This window comes from Chrysochloris asiatica, unplaced genomic scaffold, assembly GCF_000296735.1.
Source record: "Chrysochloris asiatica unplaced genomic scaffold, ChrAsi1.0 scaffold00285, whole genome shotgun sequence".
NCBI classification, from domain to species: Eukaryota; Metazoa; Chordata; class Mammalia; order Afrosoricida; family Chrysochloridae; genus Chrysochloris; species Chrysochloris asiatica.
The window spans coordinates 863,820-868,800 of NW_006408803.1; the positions used below are offsets into that span (position 1 = coordinate 863,820).

A 4,981-nucleotide genomic window follows, 5' to 3' on the forward strand; every position below is an offset into this window, starting at 1 on the left:
AGCACAGCTTTCAGTATGGATTACATCTCAATGTAAAGAAAACAAAAATCCTCACCACTGGACCAATAAACAACATTCTTATCAATGGAGAAAAGATTGAAGTGGTCAAGGACTTCATTCTTCTTGGATCAACTATCAATACTAATGGCAACACTGCTTCACAAGACCTTTTTAAAGTGTTGAAGAGCAAAGATTTCAGCTTGAGGACTAAGGTGCACCTGACCCAAACCATGGTATTTTCATTAACCTCATATGCATGCAAAAGCTGGACAGTGAATAAAGAAGACCATAGAAGAACTGATGCTTTTGAGTTTGGGTGTTGGAGGAGAATATTGAAAGTGCCATGGCTGCCAAAAGAACATAAGATCTGTTTTGGAAGAAGTGCAGCCAGAGTGCTCCTTGGAAGCCAAGATGGCCAAACTTCATCTCTCCTACTTTGGACATATGGTCAGAAGGGATGAGTCACTGGAGAAGGATATCATGTTTGGTAAGGTAGAGGGTCAGAGAAAAAGAGAAAGAACCCCAGTGAGATGGATTGGCAAAGTGGCAGCATCAATGGGCTCAAGCGTGGCAACAATTGTGAGGTTGGCGTAGGACCGGGCAGTGTTTTGTTCTGTTGTGCATAGGGTCACTATGAGTAGGTACTGACTCGATGACACCTAACAACAACCTTACTCATATTAGGTATATTGTTTTGACACATTATTTTTTAAATAATCTAATAGGTATTAAAGGGAAATAAATGCTGGTGAGGATGTGAATAAACTGGGACCCTCCTACATTGTTGGTGGGAATGTAAAACGGTTCAACCACTCTGGAAAATGGTATGGTGATTTCTCAGAAAGTTGGAAATAGAAATACCTTGTTGTTGTTCTTATTTCATAAGAAATAAATACCTTATGACCCAACAATTCTTCTACGCGGTATATATCCACAAGGAATAAAAGCCTGAACACGAGTAGCTATATGCACACCAGTATGTATCCTATCACTATTCACAATAGTAAAAAGATGGAGACAGTCTAAGTGCCCATCAATGTAGGAATGAATAAACAATCTTTGGTACATACACACAATGGAATTTTACGCTACCTTGAAGAAGAACAAGGAAGCTACAAACCACCGCATAACATAGATGAACCTTGAGGATATTATGCTGAGTGATATTAATCAGTCGCAAAGGACAAATATTGCATAAGCCCATTATTGTAAATGCTAAAAGGTGTGTGTGGGGGGGAGGGCGAGGATCTAACAGGATGCTAATGATCTGGCAGATTGGGATTTTTTTTTCTGGATATAAAAATTTATTATTATTACATTTTCAACATCGTAACTTAAGATCTTGGCCTTTCCATTTTGCCTTTGTATAATGTCAAAAGAGAGACAGTGGTTACTTTGACAACCTTAAAGCGGACTCCAGGAATGTCACCAATAGCATGACCTTTGCAACCAAATCCAGCAACTAGAAACTGTGAATGAATAACTGTGCACATACCTCCATTCTCTAATCACAGCCATCAGGAAACAGTTGGTGAGTATCTAAAACACATCACTGTAAAATCATTAATTACATACACATATGACAGTACAATGAATTGGAGACAATATCAGTTTACATGATAAAACAAGAAACAATAATTCAAACAAACAATAAAATTCAAACAACCATTACTGGGTACAAAGGATGTGATTTTCTTTCTGGTTTTGGTCAGCTGGACCCTGACATGCTTCCTAATGGTAGAATTTGGCTGTTTCACTTCAGCACCCACTTTTTTCAACACAATGACCTTTGCATGGGAAGTGCTTCCAAAGGGGTTGGCTTTCAAAGCGGTGCTGTTTATCATGCCATTTCTGGACCCATTGGCTATGGAGCTTCCTGGCAGTACAAAGACCTCGACACTTGCCAATGTTAGCGATGCCAAGGCACCCAGTGAAAAGAGCTCTGGCAGATTGTTTTAAGATGTGTTTCTTCAATTTCTCTAAAAGGGAGAAGAAGATTCTGGAAGTGTCCAAAGACACTGACTTCAGGAACCTGCTGTGTACTGACTCCAGTATGTTCCTTTTCACTCTCCCCCACTCCCATTGAGTTTTGGCAGGTGTTTCAAGGTGTATGAAATGCAATTCTAAATGGCATCTTATTTTAAACATGAAAAGCCCATCCACATGCATGCACAGAACAAGTCAGTATTACAAAATGAGCAGAGGATGTGTTATTTGTTAGGACTCATTTCATAATGCTATTATATATTTAATTGACTACAGTATAGTCAATTTTATATTACTGGAAAACCAAAAAATTAGTGTGGCTCACTTTATTGTAATATCCACTTGATTGCAAGGGTCTGGAACCAAACCCACAATATCTGTGAGGTCTGAATATACATTGGTTTTCCAGTATATATAAATGTTATACATACACGATATTGTAGTCAGGTAAGTATATAATAGCATTATAAAATGAGTCATGGTAATATAGTGAGCTACACTGGGCTCGTAACCTCAGCTGCACCAATGAACCACCATCTGTTCCATGGAGAAAAATAAGACTGACCGTTCCCGTTAAGATTTATAGCCTCAGAAACGTTACAGAGTCTCTATGAGTCCAAACCCACACAACAGCACACAGTAGTAGCAGCATTATGAAAATGTTTGAAATACTGTAAGAATGACTAAACTATGACACCGGCACAATGTGAGCTCATGTTTTTGGAACGTGGCATCAATAATAGACTTGCTGGACGCTGGGTGGGTTGCCACAAAACTGCAATTCGTAAAACAACGCAGTAATCTGTGAAGCGCAATCATTTGGATGGATAATTGAAGAAAGAACTTGTCTTGATTTCTAATCTCATCAAGAAACTTTCCAATGGCCTCACATGCTAGTTGATGATTTCTAACTTTAGAGCGTTTTCATTTGCCGAATAGTAATTTATTTAGTAGTATTATGTCCTTCGGGGCTATTTTCTAGTATCTACTTTGTAAGTCATTTGGGGTAGGAACTCTTTGACTTAATATTACATGCTAAAAACATGCTTTTGGAGACTGATTAAAATTTGAGTCTTTATGAACAGTAAATGAACTTCAGTGGAGCTGTCTATTTCTGTAGGAATCTTGGAATTGCAATAAAGTGTATGGGTGTACCGGGAGGTGGAAAGAGAAGCGCAGAGGAGATAGGGGGAAGGAAAGGCGCATGTGTCAGCGCTTCCAGTTCTTATCATCCTTTCTGTTTGGATAGCATATCACAATTGGCTGCGGCTGAAAAGCAAAAGCCTATATTTAATGAGCCAATAAAATGCCTGGAGCACCCGTGGGCTTGGGAAGGCTTGACTTTCTACTAAGCTAAAAGCCGATAATTGAGCCTGGATGCCAGCTGAGACCTGGAGATTTCTACTGAAAGAGCCCTGGCTTTAGCATTTTTTTTTTTTTTTTCCCCTTTCTATTTCCTCTCTTACATGCAGCCAGCTTCTGATGAGGACTCAGGATCTCTAGGGAGCTAACTGTTATCACCTAAATTATTTTGATTAACCCTTAACTCTGAGAGTCTCAATTTACTGACATGCCACATTAATGTGCAATACTCTTGTGTAAATGCCTACAGGGGTGATAAACCAGTTCTAATGCTGCCAAAGGGATGAGGTTGAGCCTTATTTTTTTTTTTTTTTTTTCACCCAAAGCTCCAAATAGTATTGTAACTGTTTCTGCTTCAGGAACACACATGGGAGAGGAAAAAGTTAGCAAGAAAGACTGCTTTGTATTATTTTAAACTAATCTCCCCCTAAATGACAAGTTTAATGGTGAGATTGCTTCAGTGGGGGGTGTTTTTAAACATGCATTGAAGGAAGACCACTGCCTCTTAAGCAATTTCCATAATCTATCCGTCCTTTCATTCCCAACAGTCTTAATGATGTATGCTTATGGGGAAAACTCACTGATATGGTGGATTCTCTTGAGAGTCTTACATGAATACTTCTGGAATTTTTTAGATTGATGGTTAAGAGTTGTTTTTGTCATTCCAGAAATTACAAACAACAGCAAATATGTTCCTTAACAAACATAACAGACTAGTTTAAAGAATTTATGGATTAAGACTAGTAGTGGGACAGCTTCTGATCTTGATCCAGAATATGGACCTTATGCTGAGAAACACGATTAAAAAATTCAATTAGGTGCAAATAGTCCACTGAGGTTTTGATAGGTGTTTCAAAATATGAAACAAAATTCTAAAAATCAACTTATAATAATTTATGTATTAATATATATCTGTGCAACCACTCATTAGTCAGTTTGTTGTGCTGTGGTGGCTTGAGAGTTGTTGTGATTCTGGAAGCTATACTACAGGTATTTTAAATACCAGCAGGGTCACCAAAGATAGACAGGTTTCAGATGAGCTTCCAGATGAAGACAGACTAGGAAGAAGGAGAGACAAACTACTGAATATTTGGTCATTGAAAACCTTATGAACAGCAGAGAAATATATCATCAATTGCTCATATACAAATTCATACTGAAACTGAAGAAAATCAAAACAAGTCCACGATAATCAAAATATGACCTTGACTATATCCCACCTGAATTTAGAGATCATCTGAAGAACAGATTTGATATATTAAACACTAAAGACCGAAGACCAGAAGATCTGTAGGATGACAATAAGAACATCATATGGGAAAAAAGCAAACAGTTATTAAGAAGACAAGAAAGAAGGAAAAGGTCAAAATGGATGTCAGAAGAGACTCTGAAACTTGCTCTCCAGTGTAAAGATACTTAAGCAAGTGGAAGAATTGAAGAGGTTCAAGAGCTGAACAGAAAATTTCAAAGATCAGCTCAAGAAGATAAAACCAAATACTATAATAAAATATGCAAAGAATGGGAACTAGAAAAACAAAAAGGAAGAACATGATCAGCATTTCTCAAGCTGGGGGAACTGAAGAAAAAATTCAAGCCTCGACTTTCGTTATTGAAAGATTCTCTGGGCAAATTA

At 37.9% G+C, this 4,981-nt stretch overlaps 1 pseudogene; it reads right to left on the reverse strand.

Annotated features, from left to right (window-relative positions):
* Positions 1–1,334: 1,334 nt before the first annotated feature.
* Positions 1,335–4,981, reverse strand: part of LOC102831829 — a 28,940-nt pseudogene continuing 25,293 nt past the window's right edge.